At 46.5% G+C, this 14,275-nt stretch overlaps 1 protein-coding gene across 1 annotated transcript in view; it reads right to left on the reverse strand.

Annotated features, from left to right (window-relative positions):
* Nucleotides 1-12,852, reverse strand: part of BASP1 (brain abundant membrane attached signal protein 1) — a 63,833-nt gene extending 50,981 nt beyond the window's left edge. The window contains exon 1 of the mRNA XM_032279062.1: nt 12,608-12,852. The gene's annotated coding sequence lies outside the window, so the exon portion shown is untranslated. The remainder of the gene's footprint in view (nt 1-12,607) is intronic.
* Between the last annotated feature and the right edge of the window lie 1,423 nt (nt 12,853-14,275).

The following is a 14,275-nucleotide window of genomic DNA, read 5'->3' on the forward strand; positions in this document are numbered from 1 at the left end:
TTCACCGTAAACACTCTTTCTGAATACAAAAGAGGAAAGGTCACGGGCTGAACTGTGTCTCCCCAAAACTCATGATGAAGCTGTAACCCCCAGCACCCCAGAACATGACTATATTTAGACATAGGGCCTTTTTCATATAATTAAAAAGAGGTTGTGAAGGTGGGTCTAAATCCAACCCGACTGGTGTCCCTCTAAGAGAAGATTCGGATTCACAGAGAGACAGCAGGGATGTGAAGGGACAGAGGAAAGACCACGTGAGGACACAGGGAGACGGTTGTCACCTGCCAAGCCTAGCAGAGAAGCCGCAAAAAAAACCTGGCTGGGCGCGGTGGCTCATGGCTATAAATCCCAGCACTTTGGGAGGCCAAGGCATGTGGATCACGAGGTCAGGAGTTCAAGAACAGCCTGGCCAAGATGGTGAAACCCTGTCTCTACTAAAAATACAGAAAAGTTAGCCAGACGTGGTGGTGGTCACCTGTAATCCCAGCTACTCACAAGGCTGAGGCAGAGAATTGCTTGAACCAGAGAGGCAGAGGTTGCAGTGAGTTGAGATCGCGCCACTGCACTCCAGCCTGGGCAACAGAGCAAGACTCCATCCCCGCCCCCCCCAAGAAAAAACCCCCCCAACATGTTGATCTTGGACTTCCAGCCTCCAAAACTATGAAAAAGTGTATTTTGGTTAAGTTACCATCTGTTATTTTGTTATGGCAGCCTGAGTAGACACAGGAACAGAGCATTGGCTCCCCCCAACGTGTGTTAATGCGGGTGCGTCTTCCCAGCCTCCCCCAGCCTTCCCCTCCTCTTCTCCTGCTCGGTGCCTTTGTCCCCTGCACACACAATGAGGAGGGAACACTGGGGCTCAGAGTAAGAGGTCACTGACTGCTGACCTAGAACCATGCGGTTTTGCTTCCTGTATTGCACTTACCAAAAATTCTGCCCACATAAGGGGAATCCGGACACTTCTTGGAGCAGAAAGGAAGGGCTTTCTTCCCCCTGCTCCCCCACCAGCCAGGAGCACAGTTACCATGCTCAAACTTCCCCAGTACAGTTATTTCTTCCTCTTTGGAAAGGCTTTCAAACCCTTCACCAAGACCTGACGCTGCTCACAGATGCCTCTTCCTCCCTCAAGCCTGGGACTGTGTAATTAGCCAGGGAGGTAGTTAAATGTGTTATCAGAATGTGATTTAAATGGAAATGCGTCCAGCCAATTAAACCTTACACTAGCCACAGTGCCTGTTAGTGTCCTAAAACATTTGGTTCTATCTGTTGGATACTTTCTCTACCAGGTAAACTATGCAAACGCCTGCTAACAGGTCAGGGAATGCTGGCCTCCCATGCTGTGTGCTGCTGATAGGAACAACTGGCTTAATATCCTAAGAGTTTTTTTGCTTTTTTTTTTTAATAGGCATACATCTCTGAATTCTCACCCCCTTCCAACAGGAATCACACCCAACTCAAAACTGGCTTGGGTTTCTTCCACTCCCCTTAGAAACAGCAGTAACGTTTTTTGCAGCATTACGTCATTCTGGGCTTCTTTGCCCTTTATCTGAGATTCCTGGCTAGCTCACTGAAGAAATGACAAAAGGTTCCTTCTTTAGTCGTATGCTTAGCCAGTGGGGATCAATACAGAAATGAGACTCACAGATAGCAGCCACGGGTCTAAAGAAAGCAAATTAAAGGGATAATGTGTGTACATGGGTTCCAATCTGCCAACTGTTCCCTCTATCCATCACTTCCTTCTCCCCGAAACACGGTAATATTTGTTGCTGGAAACACGCATATGGTAAAAGGATGCATTGCTAGTCACATCATTAAAGTTCAACAAGGTGATTTCACTTAAGCAAAAGGTCTAATTAATACAGGTTTGGAGTGAAGTGGTGAAGCTGGTTGACTTTTTAATTCACTTCTTTGTTAAATTCACTTTTGGTTAAATCCCCTGCATTTAAGAGTTAATTAAGTTAAACGTAGTAACTCCCTTCCCATTAAGAATTCACTTCATGTCATACTACGGTTCTTACCTTAGTGGGGACCATGTTACCAATCCATTGGATAGTCACCTCGTTCTGCACTGTGGTCAGTTGAGTCCTCTTATGATGACCCCCTGTACCTGCCCACCCAGCAAACTTTGGTACAGATGAAATCAAACCCCAAGCTCTCTGGATGGCAGAAATAAATCCAGTTACAATAGAAAAGGAGAGGTGAATAGAAGGAGCCTTTTATGTTCTGCTTTTTTCTCCTCCACCAACGAAAGGATAACCAAACCTTCAGTGAGGCTTTCCATCAATCAATCATTGGGTCGGATGAGGAAAACTAGTAACATGAAGCTATGAGTGAGAAAAAAACACACATACCTGGGAAGCATTATCAATCTTGTCTTAACAACCTTCTGGAGAACACTGATACAAACACTGGTGACTATTTGTCTGAAAAACCTTGAAAATTCTGGAACCAGGTTTCTAAAGTTCAGTTGGGTGAGCCCTGGGAAATCTGAGCTTGGGTTCTCAACAATAGATCACCAGGGCTACTGAGGAAAACCCCGTACCACAATAAACCTCTGTCAACAGGATGCCATTCACCCTGTTTACTTGAGGTTGGGTGATTATGAGATGCCTCGGGAGTCACTGTCATCACCAATTGTTAACTGAGATTCTTTTTCTTTCTTCCTTAGAAAAATGAGTTTTTGGTGGGGTGTGGTGGCTCACGCCTGTAATCTCAGCACTTCGGGAGGCCGAGGTGAGCAGATCACCTTAGGTCAGGAGTTTGAGACCAGCCTGGCCAACATGGTGAAACTCCCTTTCCACTAAAAATATAAAAATTGGCCAGGCATGGTGACTCACACCTGTAATCCCAGCACTTTGGGAGGCCAAGGCGGGCAGATCACAAGATCAGGAATTCGAGACCAGCCTAGCCAACATGGTGAAATCCTCTTTCTACTAAAAACACAAAAAAATTAGCCAGGCGTGGTGGCACTGCCTGTGATCCGAGCTACTCAGGAGGCTGAGGCAGGAGAATTGCTTGAACCCAGGAGGCAGAGGTTGCAGTGAGCTGAGATGGCACCACTGCATTCCAGCCTGGGTGACAGGGCAAGAAAAAGAAAAAAATAAAGAAAAAGAGAAAAATGAGTTATTCAGAGAAGATTCCATACTTATCTAATCACAGTAATGGCTTTAGTAAATACCCAGGTGGTCGCTACCCTCACCCTGCCCTCTGGGTGCACTGCAGTATAAAGGAGTGGGAAGTCACTTCAGAACTCTATGCCTGTCAATCTAAAGTCAATCTGATTTCTCTACATTTTCCTTTTTCTCTAATCATCTTACACCTAAGGCAAATACAGGCAGTTTTCCTCTACTGTAACAGCTGAGAACATTTGTAAGGGTTAAAGAAGCAAATATTCCTACAGCTCCTACAGCTTCCAAGGCAAGCTCAGAGAGGCCCAGGACGGCACCCTATGAAGACCCCAGAACTCCGAGGAAATTTCTCTGTCTCTTTAAGAAACAGCTCATTCTCTCTGTCGGTGGATACTATTTCTCCCCTTTTGATACACTATTTCCCCAATTAGATCTCCTTACTGTTTACCTTGGCTATCGTATTAGCATATGTGTAAAGGTGTTTGGAACAGATTGTCAAAGGAAAAATGAAATGGGTCTTTTCAAACTCACATTGCCAAGCAATTCAGGAAACTTGTAACTTAGAAAGTTCAACCAGGAAAAGTTTTTATCTAACATCTATTTCGTCATAAACTTAAAAAAGAAGTGTTTTTCCCTAATAGAACCACAGCTTTCTTTTTAAAAGGAAAAAGAAAATTTAATATGAGTTTATTTCAGGAATATATCCATTTCTGAATCTATGTAAATGTAATAATTAAAAGCATTATGAAAACTAAAGTTACCTATTAATTGTGGGTTTCTCTGGAAAGTGTAAATTCAAAGCTCCTCTTATTGAACTAAATATATCATTTTCAATGTGAAATTAAAACTGTGTCTCATCAAAAACTAAACTTATCACAGATTATCCAAAAACAAATGCACACAGTTTACACAAACATCAGTTTTCAACATCCCAACAGTATGCTCTAGAAAGCGTTTTAGCAACTTACGCGCTTAAGTTCCATATTTTAAGGGCTACTTCAAAATCCATCAGATTTTTTAAATCCTCCAAATCACCCCCAAATACTATAAATGGTCATTTTAAATAAAAAAGATTAAACATCCCGTTTTATGCAGCTCCCAAACCAATAAGCCAGATAACACTAGGAACAGCATAAAAGCTCTCCATCCACCACCTGTCCATAGCATTGTGCACACTGGATCTGCCAAGAGGGTCTGGAGCATTTCTGGGGTGGGATGCCTGACTGCTCCACTGGCTAGACAGCCCCCAAATAAGTCTAAAACAGTTAGCATTATTTTCAAACGCATACCCACCATCGCCAGCTCCCCAACCCCCAGCCACTGTTGCCTTTTGGGAGAAAAACAAGGATTTAATTTAAATTTAAAATAAATTAAAATTTAGTTTTTGAAGAAAGTTGTTTTAGTGCATGCCATACACTTCTTGGCATATATATATACATATATACAAAAAATATGTATATATATATTTTTTAAGACAGAGTTTCACCCTGTCGCCCAGATTGTAATGCAGTGGTGCAATCTCGGTTCACTGCAACCTCTGCCTCCCGGGTTCAAGCAATTCTGCCTCAGCCTCCCGAGTAGCTGGGATTACAGGTGCAAGCGACCATGCCCAGCTAATTTTTGTCTTTTTACTAGACAGGGTTTCACCATGTTGGCCAGGGTGGTCTCAAACTCCTGACCTCAGGTGATCCGCCCACCTCAGGCTCTCAAAGTGCTGGGATGACAGGCGTCAGCCACCGCACCCAGCACTTTTTGGCATATAAAGGAAAGCCCGTGAATATAACGTAAGCAGCAGAGAGGGGCCAGTTGAAGGCAAATGACCTGCGGATGACGTGGCAGCAGGTAGTGACTGCAAAAGTCGTTCCCCCCACCCCCCACCCAACTCCCCTTCCTACCCCCCACCCCCCGCATGGTTGGTGTATTAAAAGGCCAAAGAGGTCTTCTCTGAGTAAGAGGGTAAAACAGATATAGGCTTTAGACTGGATTTCTTTTAAATGGTTCTAGGGCACAAAAAAAATGGACACAAATTTTTTAAGTTGCAGACAATGAGTAAATGTTTGACTCAATTAGATATTCTCTGCTTCTGTCTCAGAAGGGAGGGGCAGCAGGAGTGAGGCTTTCTGGGGAAATAACCTGGGTTTCCACGGAGCCGATAAGGAGCTCATGAGACCTTGAGCAATCCACTAACTTCTCTAAGATTCTTTTGAGTTCCAAAACAAGTGTTTAGCCATGAGCTTTTCAACCTTCTGCTCCAAGGAAGGTATTTACAAAGGACTGAGGTTTGGATAGTCGTTAAAAGCAGCCATTGGCTTTCTGTAAATGAACCCTGCGTGGACGCAGAACGAAACAGACTGACAAATTTAGGTAGGACTTGGTTTATTTCTACTCAGGCAACACTACACAGTGGTAGAGGGTCTACCAGAACCTGTTTCGTGTCTCAGAGCAGAACTGGACATAAGGCATTTGGGTTTATGACTTCCATTTGCAACGTGCAAGGAGAAACGTGAAGGGGTCAACCTCCACTTACAGTTGTAAGAGCAACCGCCATCATCATAGTAGAGAGGGATGAATTAAGGTACCAGCCTCCGTTCACTATGACAAGAAGCACCTCTAATCTACAAGTAATTTGATGTAATACTGATTAAATTTTAAAGTTATATACTGAATCTTTTCCATGATAAATAACTTTTCATTGAAGAAGTTAATATCGCTCTCTCTAATACTGAAGATGTCAATATGAAACGGTTACCCATTTTATCCAAGAACGCCCCCCCCTTTTGCCCCCCTCAAGAGTCCATATTACCTAAGATAAAACGGCAAGGCTTAGAAGTACAGTGTGGTTCCCTCAGACATGGGTTGAAATCCTAGGAAACTTTTTTAAAGATATAACCACTAAATCCAAAATCCCCTTCCTTACAGAAAACACCTGACAGATAAAGTAAAATATGTAACTCCTCCCCCCAGAATCCACAAGATTCAAAATCCTGATTAAAGAAGCTATTAAACAACAATTTACCCAAAAGAGTGAATTCACCTTTGCTCATCAGCAAAAAAGTGTCCACAAGGACAAAGGCAAATCCCTTGGGCATATCCCTGAAGTAAATGTCTGAAATGTTAAAACCAATTTCAGAATTGATCCACTCCAAACATCTGAAATTCCAAAAGACTTCTTTTGTTTTGTTGTTCAGAGTTCCTGATTACTAAGGTCTCCATGAAGATAATTCCTTCCAAAGGCTTGTCAGTACATCACAACCTCTTTACATTCCTACATAATACACGCTTCAGTTTACTCCAGGTATGGAGGCAGTGGTCACGTGATGCATGTTTGGCCGGGGCGGGGTGGAGGTAGGGGGACTAAAATGGAATGTAAAACATCATCAACCTTAGTACTAACGACTTAGACAACTTTCAAATGCTAATGATACATCTGATTCAAGACACAACAAAGCTGAGGATTTTCAGGAATCTAAATGAATTATATCTACGCCCAAGGTCATACAGCTAATCAAGGTGAGTCCAGGCCTCAACATATCAAAGCAGTGATCCTGTCTCTGAAGTTCCAAGAACCTTCACTTTTTTTCTTCCATTCGAAAAATACAAATTCAGGATGGAGGCTGGGGTTATATTAACCTACCTACTGTGGACTTTTGAAACTCAGTCCAAGTGAACTGCTGACATATTTAGGGTATCCTAGCTCTGCCGGGAGGACTTTTCTAAACCACAGACTCCCTGTTCTAACAACTACTGTCCAAGGCACCACCATTAGCCTGTCGTGCAATAATGGTCTCTCTGAAACAAACATATGGATACCTATAGATGGAGGACGCAGTAAAGAAAACTGATATTCTCACTCCTTTATGGTGACTGTGATTAAAGAGATGCACTAAATGTAAGGAGGCATTGTCCTAAGTGCGTGACAATTTCATTTAAACCTTACAGTAACCATGTTTTACAATCCCCATTTTCTAAATACAATTGAGGCACAGAGAACGTAAGCAATTTGCCAAAGATCCTACAAGCAGTAAATGGCTGAGAGAAGATTCTCACCTGGTGCTGTGGCTCCCACGTCCACCCCTACCATGCCTAACCCCCAAAATCATGCTTTCTAAATATCATACTCCCTACACAATATACAAATTGTTGTAATATCTATTTCAAAGAGAAGTTAAAAAACAAACCAATGAAGTCCAGCCCTGCCTCCTTCAAAATGAAACAAAACAAAAAAAAAAGAGTTCATAAAATGCTTAAGTGATAAGGGGAAAATATCGTGTAAATGCTTGGCTTTCTCCACTGCACACCATTTTCCTATATTATCCTGAAGTGTTTCCTTATGCCCTGGGCCCCTGTTGTGCTTGCAGATGGTTTCTATTTCTAAATCTCTAAAGCTTTCAGGAATGTATTCCTAGACTTCCAAGCCTGCTCAATCACCACCTCTCAGCACCGATGGCCTTGGTGAGTCAAAACAGCTCAGCTTTCCCTGTTTTTGTTCAAAAATGTACTAAGTATGGAAAGTCTGTAAAAAATTAAAGAATAATTTATGTTACTTAAGTCCTTAGAGTGCAGAAGAAAAACATACTATTTCATTCTCTCTGCCTCCATTTCATCCCTTTCCTGACTTCCAGGGAAAAGGAGAATGCTGTTTTAATCAGTTTCCTTCTTAGGCTTGTGGCTCCTCCAAATTACAATTGAACTATATTCTGATGAGAAATGGACTCTGTATGGTTGATTTTTACTCTTGAACGTTTACCAGACACTTGCTCTCATGTGACACTCAACTAGACGTCTGTTTCAATGGCTGTGGCAGGAAAGGCATTTCACAAAAGCCTTCCTTGGGCAGGCTGGGCACTGCTGGGGTTTCAAGACCACCCTTATATTTTTCTCAAGAGAAAGTAAATGTCACCTCTTGAGTTACATTAGCATAAGCAGACCTGGGGAATTCAAGGAAGGTGGTCATCCTGACATCATGAAATTCCCATACAAGGTCTCACAGAATTTCTACTATCTACCAACACAAGGGCAGTAAATAGGAAGTATGATATTTGGTCCCCTTTGGGATTGAGACATCCTACTTCTAACTTAATACTCTGGGGGTCCCCAGGACTTCATTAATCAAGCTGAAAGAAAAATACAGGTGAATCTACCGAAATTAGTTAGTGATGTTAATTACACTGCAAGTGTTGATTGACACTATCAGTTGTTGAAAACACTTGTAATATAATTGACATCACTAAATAATTGAGACTGAGAAGTTGAGAAGCCCTTAGGAGCCAGCCATTGCACACTTACTCATTTTCAGACATCAAGTGTAGTTATTATTATTATTACCCCAACATAGGAATTAAATCATTATCCCAATCTTAAAATTGAAGAAAGTGAAATTCAGTGAGATTTGAAGTAATTTGCCCAGGTGGATACCCACACTGCCTAGAGATTCTTCAAATCCAGTGTCTTTACACTATTTCCTGAGAAGCCACCCCAAAAACATTGCCCCAAAACTCATAAAAAGCACTTTAGTACTCAAAAAATTCTATTTGCAACCTCACTGTTACTTTCTAATATTTGTCCACTATAATTAAGACAAAAACCATGCTCGTGTCCATGGTTTATCTAAAGTCTTGAGAGAGCCAATAAATGCAAAATATTAGGTGAACAGAGAAAATCTGATAAAACAATAAAGATTCCATACCCATTCTGAAAGAACATTTAAGTTGTCTTTATACCTACTCAGCATTTTTCCTCAGCAGTTACCTGGTTTCCAGCTTACCAGCTAAGACCATCATTAAGAAGAGAAAGAAGGTGTGAAATGAGTAGGTACAAACTACATTAAGGTAAAGGCCTGGACAAATCAAAGCATTTCTTTCAACAGAATCAGATATCAAGGGCAATTGCTTTTGACAAATAATAGTTCACAGGTCTTCTTCGAATATTTTTGAAAAAAAAATTTTTACTAGAGATCACAAAAATAAGACAGAACAATGTTATAAATCCTTTATTTAGTAGGCATTGTTTATTCCAGCTTGTAAAGTTCAGTAGTGCTTGATGTAAGTTTCTAAGCCTGTAAATGAACCTCTTGGCTAAATGCTCCAGGTACACTGGGATAAATGCAAAGTGAGCTTATTAAGTGAGGAAAAGACTAGGTAGGCTTTCCCTTTCAAACACATATTTAGAAAGGAAGAAATTGATTATGTTGCAAAGACCAGTATGAAAGCACTATAAAATAATATTCTATGCCAACCAGTTTGTTTCAAGCTATTCATAAGATTCTATAGTGTGTGTATAAACACATATGTATGTGTGCATGTGTATATACATGACACCTTGTTTTTAAAAGTGGCTGTGGATTTTGCAATTTTTACAAAACTACCATGATTAACACAGACATCCATTTTAGAGTGATCAAATCTCCCCCAAATGAAAGTTTCTCTCTGAGGTCATACTCCACTTATCTTGACCACGGAATGAAAATGGCTAAAAATTGTTCCTAATTGTGAAATTAAAAAATAGAGACAGAAAACATCACCTCTTGAACCATCGGATCCAGGAGGATTATGGATCCTGGTAAACCCAGGAGGATTAGAAGAGACCTCCAAGAATAGAGAGCCAAAATGCTTAGGGCTCTCCCATTGGGCCTTTAAACTGGGGTGATGTGGGGAGAAACGGTTCTCTTCTACACGTCACAATGGCAGGCTGAGGACCAGTTCAAGAACAGAAATGCCACTGTCATTGTTGGTGCATTTTCTCAAAAGCCTCAATTTCTCTACCTGCTAAAGCTTGGCAAAAAGCTAGCTGGCTAAATGATTAACGGAAATTATAGAAAGTTTTTAATTCTGTAATAATTTTTAAAATTCGACTTAAATACTACCTCACTCAAAAACCTAAGACTTACTGAATTTGCAGCATGCTGGTATATATTTGCTATTGAATTTGTTCTATATTCCAACATACCCCTCGCCAAAAACACAACCTAAAGGAAAAGAAAAAAGAAAGAAGCCCCTACACGTAGCTCTCTAAATCATAATGAAGCTCAGTACTAAGGAGTACAGAGGGTACCAGCCACGGCACCTACAAGAAAGCTAGACAGCCACCCCAGCCAGAAAATGGGCCCTGAAGGTGGTCAATATCAAGTTCTCATCAAAAAGGACAAAAGAGATGATTTCCATTGCTGCCACGTGTTATTCCACCAGGATGTACTGACAATACTTAAGCATAAAGCCCTGTTAAACATAACCTACCACTGCAGAAAATTTCATATTTGTCTCCTATTTGATATACACAATAAATCCCTTTTTGGGTGGTAAAAACAAACTAGCCCAAAAAGAAATCTAAATGGCCAGAACCTAGAAAACAGATCATCTGAAAGAAAGTCAGCCATCAAAGGTATATCATGGCTTCTGTTAGGTAACCGGGGGAAAAAAAGGATCATTGCGAAGTTAACCAGCTTCACCCCAACGGCTGCCTTCTTCCTCCCCCTATCAGTAGATTTCCATCTGGACGCCATTCGCCTTTTGGAATCCTTAACGAAACAATGAGGTAGGGGTCCAGAGAAAAACAGAAAGTGTTAGGATCCTGACAAGGTAATCATTTTCTTCTCTCTGGTTTTCGTAGGCCATCTTGTTCGAATAAACGCCAAGATGTCTTAATTTTCCCCAAGTGGTGTCACTGGAGGCAACGCCCACTGACAGTTTTGAGGCCACAGTCCCTTAATCAAATGACCAACAAAGATCTGTCAAATGTTTAATTGATGCAAATTAAGAAAGCACCCTCACTGCGGTAAGATATGTTACGAGAAAAAGAACAATGAGCAGTACTAGAAAGGAAAAATCGCAGTGTTCGGGTACTATCCACAATTTGCCCTCATCATCGAGGCAAATCTTAATTTTGGTCAACTGAAATCAGTAAGAAAGGAAAAAATGAGAGACAGCGTGGAAAAGAAAAAACATACACACAGGCGGGAAAAACTGTCATTGGTGTCCAAGGATTTCCCGCAACATTTAGGGCAAACGCCTTTGTTCGTCGGCTCGGGAGGGGAGTGGGTGGCTGGATGATGGAGATGGGATGGGGCTGCCGGGCCCTCCACACCCAGCTCTCCGGCGCATGCGCGAGGCCAAGACAAAGGAATAGGTAATTACAGTCCCGATTCATTCATTTTGCCTGCAGTACTGGGGGTCTGTTAGCCCGGGCTGTAATCCCGGGGGGAAGGGGGGAAGTCGGTCCACACCCCTATAGCAGAAGGCCATTTCGATGCTAGTGTTGGGTTTTAGCCCGCCCACAGTGCGAGTGGCCGCGGGGGAGACAGAGGTGTGTCAACCCTGCACAAGGTACTCAAAAATGCACACATGTGCGCTGTGCTAATTTCAGCAGAGTGAAAATTACACGGGCAAAGGCTGTCCACCGAGTTCGTTTCAAGACGGAAATGTCTCTGGGGAAGCAGATAAGAAGCCCGGCCAAGCGTTCGATGAATATTCATGAAAAGAATGCGGTTTGCAGCCGCGCATTGTGCGTGCGATAGGATCCAGGATTCTGCAATTTTTATTTTTCTGGAGTTGGAGGGGGGACGGGGACTGGGGGAGCAGGAACCGGGCGTCGGGTTTCAGCGTTAGCGCTTTGGGCAAAAGCTGTTCAACCCCAAGCCCGCCCTCCCAGCCTGGCTGAGCCTCGCTAAGGCCGCGCGCTGTCAGGTTCAAGCCCACACCCCCCGGGCCGGGGCCGGGGCCCAGGGCGGAGGCGCCCTGCGCATTCTTCCAACAGAAGGCTCGAAAAAGCAAATCGCTCCAAGGCAGTCCAAGGGTTAGTAGGAAGGCAGCAATTCCGCCACCGATGAGGCTGGGGCTCCGATCTGCTCGGGAGGTGCTTCCGAGGGCACGTTTGCCGTATGAACCTCGTATTCCTTGGCCACCAGAACCAAGATCCCGGAGTCCCACGGGTCGGGAAAACCCGTTTGCCAAAGCAAAAACCGGCCCCTTCCTTCGGATCGAGCCAGATTCCCTGTCTTCTTTCTCCCGGACTCCCGCCCCACCCCACCCCCCACCCTCCATCTTTGGCGGCTGCGCCCCTCTCCCCGAGCGCTTTCTCCCCGGCTGGGAAGGGCTCCGGTGACAGAAGCGCTCCTTTCAGCCCACAGAACTGTCTCCCCCGGCCTCCACGCGCTTAGGGCGTTTCGCAATAGGCAATTCCTCCCTCAGCCGCAGCTTCTCTCCCCGACAGCCCCCTCCCCCCAGCTCCGCTTACCAGCCTCGCCGCCCCCCTCGCCCTCCCCACCCTGCGAGCGGCCGAAGCCGCCCACTTCGGGGCCCCCCCCATTACCCGGGATCCCCGAAGTGCACAGAGGGATCCCAGGCCTTCGCCGTCTACTGTGTGCCCGCACCCCCGCTGCCCGCTTTGCTGAGGGAGAGCCGGGGGCTGCGGGGCGGGGCGGGGCGCGGGGGGACAGAGGCCCCCGGGTCCGCGGCGGCGCAGGGCCACAGGGCGCGCCTCCTTACCGGCTCTGGGTGCCTGTGCAGCCCCTGGGTGAGCGCGGTGCCGCCGAGGGGCCGGGGTCGCTGGCCTCGTCCGGCTGGTGCCTGGCCTCTGGCGGAGGCTCTCTCCCGGCTCGACGGCGGAGCCCGGAGCGAGGAGCCAGTTGGAGCGCTGCCGCCGCCGTCGTCGCCGCTGCCGCTACTGCCGCCGCCGCCGCCGCTGCAGCCTCTGCATTTCTCGCGCTCGCTCCCCCTCCCCTTCCTGCCCAGCGCCCTCCCCCCGCGCGTCCGCCCGCCCAGCCTCCCTCCTCCCGCGCTCCCCGCCCGCCGCTTTCCCCTCCCTCCAGCCCCGTGCCCCGCCCGCCTCCCCTCCACTCCGTCTCCTCCCTCCCTCTCCCTCCCTCCGGCGCAGACCCTCCCCTCTCCTCCAGCCCCAACACGCCCGCCTCCACTTTACTCCCCCCAGCTCTGGGCCCCCACTTCCCCTACCCTCCAGCACAGTCACCCCCATTTCTCTCCTCTCCTCCATCCTGGTCCCTCCTTTCCCCCCACCTGTCCCCCCTCCCTCCAACTCAGTGCCCTGCCATCGTTTCCTAACTGCCCTCTATTCAGATCCCCCCTCCGCCTCCCCTCTCCTCCCCTCCATTCCGGTGCCCCCCTTTCCCCTTCCCCCGCCGCGCCTGGGCTGTCCGTGGGCTCCTCTCTCTCTCTCTCTCTATCTCTCTCTCTCTCTCTCTCACACCCCCACTTCTCATTTATTCGGAACGGTTGGAGAAGTGCTCGGGCTCTCGCTCAGACTTAGGGAGCTGCCTCGAGGTGATGCCTGACGCCCCCGGGCAACAGCTACCCTTCTGAGATCCCAGTCCCGCCCGCTCCCGACGTTGGCTGCGATTCCGCTACCCCCGCAGGCAGCGAGGTTGGGGTGAGCCCCAGCTGCAGGCGCGTCTGGGCGGCGCCGTTGCAAACGAATTGCGCACCTCGGGCGGCTCCGCACCTGCACCCGCACCCGCAGCCGCACCCGCGGGGCTGAGCCCCGAAGGCTGCAGCTTCGGGGAGGCGCGGCCGCCGAGGTCCAGCTGGCTGGGGGAGCCACGTCGCCCCTCGGAGGATGCTCTCGGGACTTGGGAGAGGAAGGAGGGAAGAGAAGAGGGGAAAGGGGCCGTCGATGTTTCTGATGTCCGTGCTTTCCTGGAGGCCACCAATGCTGAGAAGACGGGGTTGCCCGAGGCAGCCCGCACGCCGCTGCCCGCGAGCGCTGGAGTCCAAGCTGGGGCCAGCCGCGGCGTGGCCGGGTGCCCTGGGGGGCGGACACTTGGCATAGCACCGGGACACAGAATAGCCACCGGGGTTGGGAGATGCGTTCACTTTGCTTACCTATTGGCAAGAGGGACATGCAAAAATAACGTAACGTGACATCGTTGACAACGGTAGCTCTTTGATTAGACAAAAGCCAATTTTACCTTCCCGCAAAAGCCAGTTGACGCCTTTGGAACTTTTATTTGCGGCATTTTGGCGCCCTCTGGCTGTGTTTGGATGGCTTTCATGCTCGCCTGCATCCCAGCAAAGAAAACATCGATTGAGTTGCAGGTTGTCCTCAGGATGGTTCTGCCCTTGTGACCTGGGCGCGAATTCAGGGACAGGGTCGCCCTCCTGAACTGGAGCGACAAACTGTAACCATACTTAGGGAGGCAG

This window comes from Sapajus apella, unplaced genomic scaffold (assembly GCF_009761245.1).
Source record: "Sapajus apella isolate SASKATOON/1434 unplaced genomic scaffold, GSC_monkey_1.0 scaffold11, whole genome shotgun sequence".
NCBI lineage: Eukaryota > Metazoa > Chordata > Mammalia > Primates > Cebidae > Sapajus > Sapajus apella.